We start from the raw sequence: 14,097 nt of genomic DNA, 5'->3' as shown, positions 1-14,097 counted from the left end.
TATGTATGACAAGATGAATGCTTGATTCTTTATTACTTTTCAAAATAATTTATTTGCTCCCAATCATACTAAAGGTGACCAGTGATTCATTTTTTATCATTCTTAGGTACTCATAGTTTTAAACATATCTAATGTTTTCCAATCCTTATGGCCATTACATTCATTAGTGCCCAAATCTTTCCATCACTGGCCAGCAGGAGCCTCTTTCACTCAGCTCCTCACTCTTTTACATACTCTCAGTAGCCGTTTGTAAGGAACTTGCCCCACATCGCACTGGTGGGTTCCCTGAGTTCCGTGGCGACAAAGGAATGAGAAAAAGACAGATAAGTGGGACCAGGGGGCCATCAGTCATTACTGGAGGAGACAGTGAGGGCCCCGAGCTCTGATCATCCATACTATTTATTGATTACAATCACTTTGATCTATAGAGTAGGGGTGGGGTGATGGTGAAGTGAATCAGTGAGCCGGAACTGGTGTGTCATCCTAAGGATTGATAACAGTGGCGGTTTGGGAGTTTCACAAAACAAGAACATGTGGTTATCTTTAGCCTATTGTCTATGTACAGCTGGTGGAACACGGACCTTACAAGGAGACTGCAAGTCTGCCTACGTCATAGTGCTAAGAAGGGGTTTTACGTCCTTGAGCACTTATAGAGCCGAGGTCACCCTGCACCGGAACATGAGGCATGGAGAGGCCTTCCTCCTTAGAGGCCTCCTGTGCCCTTCGGCAGTTTGTTGTTCTTTATTTATATGTTACTTATAACCAATTTCTGTAGGCACTCTGTAAGTCCTTTCTCCTTTGCTGCTTTAACCAACAGCCATTGATATTTGTTCTGTTTTTTGACATGACAAGATGATGGTTACTTTCAATTCATGCATTTTCTACCACAGACCTGGATCAGTAATTCCTCTAAGAAGTGTGACTTACTTAATGATGATCATTTTCTCTGGCCTTTTTCAGAGGACAGATTTACTAAAGATGTTTTGTTTTGTTCCCAAATAAAGTCATCCTCATTCAAACTGATATTTACAAATCAAATTCAGGTCATGATTTTATTTAAACTCATCTATCACAGCTGTTTTTCATTTCTCATACGCAAAATACTCTGCATCTCAATGACTAAGACAATTCCTCATTTGACCCTGATGATAGACATTTAGGCTGCTGCCAGTCTGTTGCTATTATAAATACTGCTGCAATGAATGGTCATTTGCTTGCATCTTTTTATAGTGTTGCAAGTTTATCTTTGGTATGGGTTTGAAGATGTGACCCTGTATGAAATGATGGGCATACATATATTAATGAGAGCATATTATAATGCAGGATATATTTCTACATAATTTTACACAGTATTTTCCTATGTCATTAATTACTCCTCTATAGTTTCACTTTTGCAGCTAATATTACTGAACATCTAAGCTGTTTTCTATGGATCACAATTTTAAATGTATTCACGACTATCTGTATAGATAAACCACTCACATTGAGTTTTCAAACGTACCTACTGATGTGGTAGTTTCCACCCTGGCTTGATAAAACTGCTTTGAACAACCTATTACACTAAGTAGGTATCAGTCATCACATGCCATAGATAATGCAACAAGGGGATTCATAAAGCTACTCTCAAAAAGTGCTCAGTGGTTATAGCTGTGTAGTGTCCAATGGATTCTCCTTGCCTAATGCCCAGATAGAGCTGATTTATCAAGGCTGGAGAACTGTAATAGATAAAAAGTTTAATTCACTCAAAGCTGGCTAAACGGGAGACTGGAGTTTTGTTACTTAAATCAGTCTTCCTGAAAATTTGGAGATGGGTTTTTTTTAAAGGATAATTTGGCAGGTAGAGGACCAGAGAATGAGAAGAGTTGATTGGCTGGGGTAGGAGACGAAATCATAGGAGATTGAAGTAGGTTCTTCTTGCTGTCTTCTGTTCCTGGGTGGGATTGCAGAATTAGTTGAGCCAGATTATTGGTCTGGGTTGGCGTCAGCTGATGCATCAGAATTCGGGGACTGAATAGTATCTCGGGCACTGATCTTAGGTCTTACAATACTGATGTTATTCCTAGGAACAACTGGAGAAGTTTGGAATCTTGTGGCCTCTGGCCGTATGGCTCCTAAACCATAATTTGTTAGTCCTACAAAGGCAGTCTGGTCCCCAGGCAAGAAAGGGATTTGTTTCAGGAAAGGGCTGTTATCAACCTTGTTTCAGGGTTAAACTATAAACTAAGTTCCTCCCAAAGTTAGTTCGGTCTACACTCAGGAATAAACAAGGGCAGTTTGGAGGTTAGAAGCAAGATGCAGTCAGTTAGGTCAGATCTCTGTCACTGTCATAATTTTCTCACTGTTACAATTTTTGCAAGGGTGACTTCAGCTGGAATGACTACTGGACTAAGAGCAACATCTGACCTCAACTTTGTCACTATTTCTGACTCATGAGTCTAGTCCATACTGTTTAGCCTAGGTGACTTTTTAAAATTTTATTTCAGCTTTAAATATATATATAATTCTAACAAATTGTGTACGTTTTAGTGTCCTCCAAGTTCTCAGAAGTCAGGGCTGTTACTCTACCTATGTATTCTGTTTTTTATTCCACTAAGCATCTAATATCATGCTTTCATTGTGGCAAGCTTTATTACCTGCATGCTGAATCAACTTTTTAGACTCCTTACTGGCTGCTGAACTAGAGTATATGGCTCTGAGTCTGGAAGAGATGCATGCCTAATTTAAGTCCTACAAATATTTACTGACTGCCTCTTATTTACCAGGCATCCAGCTAGTTCAAATCTAATTTTTAGATAAATTAGGTTTGTTAAGGAGTACATTTCCTTTAAAACATATAGTCTAAACATTGTCACTTGAAATCTCCTTTCTTTGCCACCTAATAATAGTAGAGGTATATGTGAGATGTATTTACTTAAAACTAGGTCACTGTGACTGAGCGAACACCAATCTTCAAATCCATATTCATCTACAAGAGAGACTTACCTTTAACATAATTTCTAATTATGTCCCTGCTTTCAGTGGGGTGCCTGCAGCATTAACTGGAAGAGGAGACAGAATAGTAACATGGGGACTCTAATAAACATGTTCCTAGTTTTCTCTGATGTTCTTTGGAAGAGACCCAACTTAGAAGTGACCTGTATAGATGTCAAAGACATAAGTCACACCTTAGTGAAGAGCCACCTTTTCTACTCTTCTCCTCATAGTCTATCGGAGGCTCCTTTATTTTGTCCTTTAAGAAAACAAGAAAAGAAAGAAAGAAAAAAAGTAGTAGCCTCAGGACTAAATCCTTCTGTGGGGAAAAAATAGATAAATGGTAGCTGGCGATGCTATAGGCAAAGCATTGGAGAAGGCTTTCTCTCACACACTATCTGAAGCCACACATATTTTTGGCTTCCCATCACACACAACGGGGGCAAGGTGGGCTTAAAACAGCTTTCTTTTTGACCACATCTATAACCTGAATGAGTGAAAAAATAGAATAACTGGCACACTGTCCAGGTTTTCTAGTTTAAACCATATTTGAGGTGCAAGAATCAAGTCCACCTCTACATTTTGAGTTTAAGAATAATGAAAAGTCCAGTGTCCCTGTTTATGTATTTATAACATAATATAGAATTATATACTCAATAAATCAGAATAATTCAAGAGTTAATATTAGCCTGACAAACAAAAATGCTACTTCAAGTTTAGGAAAGAGAAAATAAATGGGATGATGATTATACACATGTATACAAAAAAGAAAGGCCTCTGAAAATACATTAATATTACAAATAAATGTAAATGTTTGCAAAAATGTTTTGAGATATTTAAATATAGAAAGCTCGTGTTTAATTGGAACCCAAACATTCAGATGTTTCCTAAAATCCTAAGACCCTCCTACTAACTTAAACCTATATTGGGTTCCTATCGTAGTACCTCCTGCATAGCAACAACTAATCATTAAATAAATATATATATTATAGTATTTGTTTTACTATATGGCATAGCGATTTGGAGGCTTTCAAAGTTGGAGTACTGGGTATATTATATATATAGTTATTCAGTTTGCCAAAAAGCAGACAGCTCCCATCTCTCTCCATGTAGTCAAATATAAATTTGCATATTTATTTTCAAGTCTCAACCTAATCACTGGACTATTAACCAGGGTACTTATGAGTCTTAAGTAATTCATGGAAGAAGGGAAATGCAGTGTTACTTTGGAAATTTAGTAAGCTAAATTTAAGATGAAAGTGAAATTATCTAGAGGTATAAACTCAAACTCAAACTTCTCTGGGAAATTTTTTTTTCTCCTTTCTTTCCTCCCTCTCTTCCTTGATTTCTTTATTGTTTTTAATAACAATCTATAATACTCATTTATCAAATTTTATAATGGATTTTAAGAAGGCAAAGAAACCTTTTTTTAAAATAAAGCGCTAAATATTTATTTCAGCTATAATATTAGTTTCTAGTAAAGGTTTATGAGAAAGATGGAGTAATGGTTCTCCAAGAATGCTCACATCCCAATCCCTGGGACAAGGAAATATGTTACCTTATATAGCAAAAGAGACTTAGCAATGTAAAAACATTAAGAATCCCAAAATGGGAAGATTAGCCTGGATTATCCAGGTTGGCCCAATGTAATCAAAGGGTTCTTGTAAAATGGAGGCAAAAGGGTAAGAAAGAGATTATAAGCTACACTTTTAATTTTGAAGATGGAGGATTAAAAAATGGGCCTAGGAATGCAGATAACTTCTAGAGGCTAGAAAGGGCAAAATGAATTATCTCCTAGAGCATCCAGAAGGAATGCAGTCCTGCTGATACCTTGATTTTAGGACTTCTGACCTCCAGAACTGTAAGAGTAAATATATGTTGTTTTAAGCCACTGCATTTGTGGTGCTTTACAACAGCAGACACAGGAAACTGTGGTTTATGGTTAAGGAGAGCAATATAGTTTGTGCTTTGCATAAAAGCATAGCTCTGAGATATTCCAGGCTCAGTTACAAACTATCTGAATAAAGCAAGTATCACAGTAAGGTGAGTCACAAGAATTTTTTTGTTTCCTAGTACATAGAAAAGTTATGTTTACATGATACTGTAGTCAATTAAGTGTGCCATAGCATTAGGCATAAAAAATGTACTCATCATTATTTTAAAAATACTTTATTTGTAAAAAATGCTAACTAGCGCCTGAGTCTTCAGCAAGTCATAATCTTTTTGCTGGTGGAGAGTCTTGCCTCAGTGTTAATGGCTGATGACTGATCAGGGTGGTGGTTGCTGAAGATTAAGCTGGCTGTGGCAATTTCTTAAAATAAGATGACAATGAACTTTGCAGCCTCAATTGGTTCTTCTTTTCATGAAAGATTTCTCTAAGGCATGTGATGCTGATTGAGAGTATGCTACCCAAAGAAGAACTTCTTTCAAAATTGGAGTCAATCCTTTCAAACCCTGCTACTGCTTTAGCAATTAAATTTATGTAATATCCTAAATCCTTTGTTGCCATTTCAACAATGATCATAGCATCTTCACCAGGAGTAGACTCCATCTGAAGAAATCACTTTCTTTGCTAATTCAAAAGAAGCAAATCCTCATCCATTCAAATTTTATCATGAGATTGCAGCACTTCAGTCACATCTCCAGGATCCATTTCTAATTCCGGTTCTCTGGCTTTTTCTACCACATCTGCAATTGCTTCCTCCACTGAAATCTTGAACCCCTGAAAGTCATCCATTAATATTAGTATCAATTTTTTCCCAAGTCCTGCTAATGTTGCTCTTTTGACCTCTTATTTTTATTGCATTTTAGGTTTTGGGGTACATGTGAAGAACATGTAAGATTGTTGCATAGATGCGTATGTGGCAGTGTGATTTGCTGCCTTCCTCCCCTTCACCTATATCTGGCATTTCTCCCCATGCTATCTCTCCCCAACTCCCCACCCCCCGCTCTCCCTCCCCTATTTCCCCCCAACAGACCCCAGTGTATAGTTCTCCCCTCCCTGTGTCCATGTGTCCTCGTTGATCAACACCTGCCTATGAGTGAGAACATGTGGTGTTTGATTTTGTGTTCTTGTGTCAGTTTGTTGAGAATGATGGTTTCCAGGTTCATCCATGTCCCTACAAAGGATGTGAACTCATCATTTTTGATGGCTGCATAATATTCCATGGTGTATATGTGCCACATTTTCCCTGTGCAGTCTATCATCGATGGGCATTTGGGTTGGTTCCAGGTCTTTGCTATTGTAAACTGTGCTGCAATGAACATTCGTGTGCATGTGTCCTTATAGTGGAACGATTTATAATCCTTTGGATATATACCCAGTAATGGGATTGCTGGGTCAAACGGAATTTCTATTTCTACATCCTTGAGGAATTGCCACACTGTCTTCCACAATGGTTGAACTAATTTACACTCCCACCAACAGTGTAAAAGTGTTCCTAGTTCTCCACATCCTCTCCAGCATCTGTTGTCTCCAGATTTTTTAATGATCGCCATTGTAACTGGCGTGAGATGGTATCTCAATGTAGTTTTGATTTGCATTTCTCTAATGACCAGTGATGATGAGCATTTTTTCATATGTTTGTTGAACTCATGTATGTCTTCTTTTGTAAAATATCTGTTCATATCCTTAGCCCACTTTTGAATGGGCTTGTTTGTTTTTTTCTTGTAAATCTGTTTTAGTTCGTTGTAAATTCTGGATATCAGCCCTTTGTCAGATGGGTAGGCTGCAAAAATTTTTTCCCATTCTGTTGGTTGTTGATTCACTCTAATAACTGTTTCTTTTGCCGTGCAGAAGCTGTGGAGTTTGATTAGGTCCCATTTGTCTATTTTAGCTTTTGTTGCCAATGCTTTTGGTGTTTTGGTCATGAAGTCCTTGCCTACGCCTATGTCCTGAATGGTTTTGCCTAGATTTTCTTCTAGGCTTTTTATGGTGTTAGGTCTTATGTTTAAGTCTTTAATCCATCTGGAGTTAATTTTAGTGTAAGGTGTCAGGAAGGGGTCCAGTTTCTGCTTTCTGCACATGGCTAGCCAGTTTTCCCAACACCACTTATTAAACAGGGAATCCTTTCCCCATTGCTTGTTTTTGTGAGGTTTGTCAAAGATCAGATGGTTATAGATATGTTGTGTTGCCTCTGAGGCCTCTGTTCTGTTCCATTGGTCTATATCTCTGTTTTGGTACCAGTACCATGCTGTTTTGATTACTGTAGCCTCATGAATCACAAATGTTCTTAATGGCATCTAAAAGGCTGAATCCATTCCAGAAGGTTTTCAATGTACTCTGCTCAAATCCATCAATAAATCACTATTTATGGCAGCTATGGCTTTACAAAATGTATTTCTTAAGTAATAAGGCTTGAAATTCAAAATAACTCCTTGATCCATGGGCTGGAGAATGCAGGTGGTATCAGTAGGCATGAAAACAACATTTATTTCCTTGTAAATTTCCATTTAGAGCTCTTAGGTGGCCAGGTGCATTGTCAATAAGCAGAAATATTTTGAAAATAATCTTTTTTTCCCCAAGCTGTAAGTCTTAGCCACAGGCTTAGAATATTCAGTAAGCCATGCTGTAAACAGATTTTCTGTAATCCAAGCTTTGTTGTCCCATTTCTAGAGCATAGGCAGAGTAGATTTAGCCTCATTCTCGAGGGCCCTAGAATTTTCAACATCAGTTAATAATCACAAGCTTCAACTTAAAGCCATCAACGTCATTATCCCCTAAGAAGAGAGTCAACCTGTCCTTTGAAGTTATGAGGCCAGATATTGACTTCTCCCCTTCAGCTATGAAACTCCTAGACATCATCTTCCAACAGAAGCCTGTTTCATCGACACTGAGAATCTGTGTTTGGGTGTAGCCACCATCATCAATGATCTTAGGTGGATTTTCTGGATAACTTGTGCAGCTTCTCCATCAATACTTACTGCTTGACCCTGCACTCTTATGTGACAGACATGGCTTCTTTCCTTAAACTTCATTAACCAACTCCTGCTGGTTTCCAGCTTTTCTTCTATAGCTTCCTCGCCTCTCTCAGCTTTCATAGAATTGAAGAGTGTTAGGGCCTTGCTATGTGTTAAGCTTTGGCTTAAGGAAATGTTGTAGCTGGTTTGACCCTCTATTCAGATTGCTCAAACTTTTTTCATACCAGCAATGAGGCTGTTTCACTTTTCTTTCTGTTTTTTTTTTTTTTTTTTTTTTTTTTTTTTTTTTTTTTTATCATTCATGTGATCCCTGGAATAGCGCTTTTAATTTTCTTCAAAAACTTTTCCTTTGCATTAACAACTTGGCTAACTGGTACAAGAGCCCAAGCTTTTAGTCTGTCTTGGCTTTAGGCATGCCTTCCTTGCTAAGCTTAATCATTTTTATGGTTCGATTTTAAGTGAGAGATATGTGATACTTCCTTTCACTTGAACAACTTGAGACCATTGGAGGCAATTAATTGGACCATTTTGATATTGTTGTTACTCAGGGGATAGGTAGGCTCAAAGAGATGGAGAGAAATGGGGGAATAGCTGGCCAGTGGAGCAGTCAGAATGCACACAACATTTATTGGTTAAGTTCACTATCTTATATTGGCAGGCTCTGTTGCATTCCAAATCAATTATAATAGTAACATGAAAGATCAGTACCAAAAATTATCGTAACAGGTAAAACAGTACTGACAAAGTTTGAAAATTTGTGACAATTACTAAAATGTGACACAGAGACACAAAGTGAGCACATGCTGTTGGAAAAAATGGCACCAATAAACTTCTCAACACAGAATTGCTACAAACCTTCAATGTGTAAAAAACACAGTATCAGTGAAGCAGAATAAAGCAAAGCACAATAAAACTATGAATGCCTGCATAGTTTACGGCAGAAGTATAGATGAAAATAAAACAAAACGAAAAATCTACTTGGCTATTTTCTAAACTTGCCTATAGATAAGAGTCATGTGGGGGATTGAAACTACAAACATCCCTTACATCTTCTGTAGATACTCTCTTTCACTAATTCTAGTCTAAAGTAGAAAATGAAACTCATGCAAGTGAGATGATGTACTGAGTGCCAAAATGGTGGTAGCAAGAGTGGAGCAAAATGGACTTCCCAAGCCATCGTAACAAAGATTACTGTTACGCACTGAGCTATGTATTAAAATAAAATGTCTTTTATAATGGATGTGAAAGGGGCCATATAACAATTATAGGGATTAGACATAATATTATAATTTTTAAAACTAACACAGTGTCATAAATAAAAGGCGGAGAGGAGCTATGCAAAATTAAGAGTTTTAATGACCTGTCATAGACTAAATGTTTGTGTACCCCCAAAATATTCATAAGTTGATACCCTAACTCACACTGTGGCTATAGTTGGAGGGGGGCCTCTAAGGAAGTAAAGTTAAATGAGGTCCTAAGAGTGGGGTCCTGATTTGATAGGATTAGTGTCCTCAGAAGAAGAGAGGCCAGAAAGCTTGTTCTCTCTCTTTCCATGGATATGCACCAAGGAATGGCCTTTGGAGGACACAGTGAGAAGGGAGCTATCTATAAGCCAGGAAGAGAGCTGTCACCAGAAACTGATGCTGCTTTCATTGGATCTGGAACATCCAACCTCCAGAACTGAAAAGAGATAAATTTCTGTTGTTTAAACAACATAGTCTATGGTATGTTGCAATGGCAGCCAAGCTGAATTATATAGGTCCATAACAATCAGATGCCTGTGTAGTTCTGCTTTAGATACTGATTTAAGGAAGCCAGTCTTAAAGGACATTTCCGAATTAATTGGCAAAATTTTAATGTAGCATGGGTATTAAATGAGATGAAAATTTATTAGAATCGAAAAGTGTAGATTACAGAGGGAAAATACACAGATTACAAAGCAGTATGTATAGTCTTATCTTATGCTGTAAGAAATAAACATATATGTATATGTGTGCATGTATGCTATGATTTGAATGTCACTTCCAAAAGTTTGGTTGAAAGTTAATGGCTGTTGTGATGGTATTAAGATGTCGGATCTTTAAGTGGTTACTAGGTTATGAGGGCTCTGTCCTCAGGAATGGATATATGTCTGTGTTGAGGGAATAGGCTCCTGATAAAAAGGTAAGTTTGAAATGTCTCCAATTCTGTCTTTGCCTCAAATGTTCACTCGCACTTCTGCCATGAAATGACTGCACCAAGAAAGTGCTCACCAGATCACATACCAAGCAGACACCGGCACCATGCCCTTGGACTTCTCAGAACTGTGAGCCAATTGAATTATTTTTCTTTATAAATTGCCCAGTCTGTGTTATTCTGTTATAGTAGCAGAAAGCAGACTTAGGCAGTATGCATGGGTGTATATTCACACACCTATGTATAACATGTATGTGTGTGTGCACCTGCAAAGATATATACTAAAGGGTTATGGTTTGGATCTTTCAAAGGTAGAAATGTGATTTTTAATTTATCTTTTCTGAGTATTCATTAATTTTCTACAATGCAAATGTACTGCTTCCATAAAAATGAAATATTGTTTAAGATAATTGATGGTAAGTCCTTCTATAGGAAAAAAATTGTCAATTTATAGAATGTTTCTGATCCTCTTCATACCTTATACCAATTTTCACTGTCACACTTTTCTTCCAGTGAACTAACTACAATTATGATCAATAATTTTCTGTACGGAGAGCTATTAACAGATACTCTGCCTGGTTAAAACATGGAAGACAGCAAGTATTATTTGCCTATTGAGTCCCAAGATTTCATTTATTTATAGCGGAAGCAACTCATGATTCAATCTAACTAATTCAAACAAAATCTTGCTAGGTGAATTAAACCAACCTCCCTAAGAAAATATTCCTCTAAATATTAAAAAGAATAATATCATTGTCTGGTCTGACAGGAAAGTATTCAGAATACAATCAAGCATGGAAATGAAGGGCCATAACTGAAATACAACTTTTTGACTTCATTCCATTCAGCAGCCTCTGTTGAGCATCTAATGTGTTCAAAGCCCTAGGCCTGAACACTTCACTCACTCCTACCTGAAATGTTATATTCTTTCTTCCTCACCAACTATACGATCTTTACCTCTTCTTAAAGACCCTACTCTCATTCCAATTGTTTTAAAACGCCTTCTCTTACATCCACAGTCCAGAGCAAATATCCCCTTCTTCTGAAAACGCAGGGTGCTTAGGAGCTCTTTGACTGAATACATAACAAACATTGAACACTCTGTTATTTAAACATGTTTAATTCTCCTCCTAGAAGATTGTAGGACCCTGTAGGTCGAGTCCTTTTTTAAAATTCTTGTTCTTTTCCCACAGTGCTTTAATCTTGGTAGACACTGAATAAATGTTTGTTGGTTAACTGACAGATTTGGGATTTGCCTTTCTGTTGGTCCAAAACTGTAGCACAAAACTTTGAGAATACAGTTAATATTTACTGAAATGGATGCCAACTCTCTAAACATGGTAATGATTCCTTTTTAAAGAGTCTTGGATTTTACTCTAATTTTTCAACTGGTTTTTAAAAGGGTAGGGCTGGTTTATTAATTTACCATATGAAGAAGAAATCTCTTCCTTCCAGTCTGTGCCAGATGGACTGAAATAATGAGAACCGAAGGTTTCCACAGTCATGCACCAGGTGACAAAATAAAAGCTTTTTCCAAGCAATAAAACTGTTCTTTCTCTGCTGAGAATGTGTCTTAAGAAGCAAGAATCAGCCAACTAAAAGCTGTATCTTTGCCCCCACTTTCCCAGGGCTGAGTCAAGAATAGGAGATACTAGAGAAGTGAAATTAGGCATTTGATGGTGGAAATGCAAGAGGATAGGTGACATTTAACTGAGAAATTGCCTAAATTTCCATCTGTATAATAAAAAGTAACAAAGTGAAATAGTTGGACTTTGATGTTTGTCTCTTAGCTAGAGGCAGGTGCCATCCAATTTCATTTTTCAAGACAAAGGATCTTAACAAGATGGCTCTGTTCCATGCTCTAAGGATACATTTAGCAACATGGGAAGCTTCATGTATTGACACTTGTTCTTCCAGAACTTTTGACCCACTCTATGTTCAGCAAAAACTGGTTATGAAACTGCCTTTGTAAAAATTATAACTGTGAGAAAATTATGACAGTGAAAGAGATCTGATCTCATCAACCCCCATTTTGCTTTTAATCTCCAAACTGTCCGTAATCATTCCTGGCATTGGGCCAAGCTAATGTTGGGAGACCTTTAGTTTATAGTTTAAATGACAACAGCCTTTCTCCAAAACTAAACTGCTTTTGTAAAGCTAATGAAAGACCACTAGGTAAGGAGGCTGAGAAAAGCCTGAGTTCCCATCATTTTGTAGGTTACAAGATTCACAACTTCCCCAATTACTCCAGCAGATAACATCACTCTTACAGAACCTAAAATTGGCCTTCTGAGATGTATTTTCAGGTTTCTGCATATCTGACAACTGATGGCTCCACCCAGGCCCAGAAGGGTATTAGCCTCTCAGTTCTTCAGTTTTGTCATCTATGAAATGGCAAGTGACACTTTCAGGGTGTCTAACATCTGACCCATACTTCTTAAAATACGGAGGTTCTGTTATTCTCTTCTATCACCAAAAAAAAAAAACCACCTATTTTAATTACTTAAAAATTCAAACTTCAGAGCATACCAAACTTCCAGATTTGGAGGAAAATGGTCTCCTTGCACAGTTCTAGACAAGAATGGAACATTTTAGAATCATCATAATGGTTGCAACCCAAGGCACTTGGTGTTGCTCCACTTCAGTTCTCCACATGTGCCAGCCTGGTCACTAGCTCTCATTTCGATCAAGCTCTTTATACCTTTACCTTGACACCTATTTCTTCCCTATTCCTAGCATGTCCTTGGCTGCTATTCTCAGTAGAGTCAAATTCCATCATGCTCCAAGGATTAGTGCAAAGGTCACTCACTGCCTTTGTGAGGTTATACAATCCACAGTCAGAAGTTACTATTCTTTCCTATTCTTCCTGGAACCTCCTCACAATATTTACAGATTACCTCTCTCTTTTGTTTATTTTATTCTACTTTGCATTATGATGATCTTCCTTACAGGAAACTTTTTTGCATACCCTGCAACACATGCCTCATTTCTCAAAGGTTTGTCATTTTATAGAGAGTACACATATCTTTCACACAGGTGTGAAAGATTCACCAGGTCTAGAGTTGTTTACATAATAGGTACTCAATAAATGGTTGATGGATGAATGATAAATGAACAACTGCAATCCTGTTGAAGATCAATTTAAAAACTCAATCTCTATGTTAGGTGGAACATTCTTCCTTTTCCTTCAGCCCCTCCTCTTCATCATCTCTCTTCTGATATTTTCACCCTTTCCCACTAAACAGCATTTTAGGTGTCTGCCTTTTGGAAATATTGGTAAAAATTTCTGCCTGTACTCCTATCCTTTCTCATTCTTTCATGCCCAAATGAGGAGAATGGGATAATCTTCCCAGTAAGGAAGGAAGTGGACCCAAGTACACGGCAATCAGCACATTCCGGGGCTCAGCATGCTACAATTCTGATAAGTCAGCCTGATTCAGAGGTGCTATTGGCCTAGGCCATCTTTACTAGCTCAGCTTATCCGTGAGGCCTGTGTTGACTTTTCAATTTGTTTATAACTTACAGAGGGAAAATGGGTATGATGTGCCTCTAGATACACATATGATAAAGCCCTGACATTGAGCTGATGCTGGGAAGGATACCGGAAAAAAACAGTTTGAAATATACTTCAGAAGGAAATACAGAACATCACAGTTTATGCATCAGAACAAGAGAAAAATTCCAAGAAGTTTACCTTTTTAGAACTGAGATTCTAAATCTGATGATGTTTTATTAATAGGCTACTATAAAATCAAAATGGGCCTTCAGCCAGTACATCCCTAAATTAGAGGCTTACACATCATTGGGCCAAGCTCTATTAGGATGGCACTAGATTCAGTAGAGGATGTTAAAAGCCCTAAAATAATTTGATGTAAGATTTAATAGTAGATGCCCCACTATAAGAGATTAATGAAAAATGTCATCTAAATGGAAATGAAGGCACGCACCTGCCCACACTCATGGGAGGGTCACAAACAGCAGGATGAGAGAGCCTGAACACTACGCCACACCACCTAGGTTTTTGAATTCATT

Source organism: Aotus nancymaae, unplaced genomic scaffold (assembly GCF_030222135.1).
Source record: "Aotus nancymaae isolate 86718 unplaced genomic scaffold, 86718_ANA_hifiasm-v0.15.2.pri h1tg000064l_1, whole genome shotgun sequence".
In the NCBI taxonomy this organism is placed as follows: domain Eukaryota; kingdom Metazoa; phylum Chordata; class Mammalia; order Primates; family Aotidae; genus Aotus; species Aotus nancymaae.
This window is presented reverse-complemented; position numbering follows the sequence as displayed.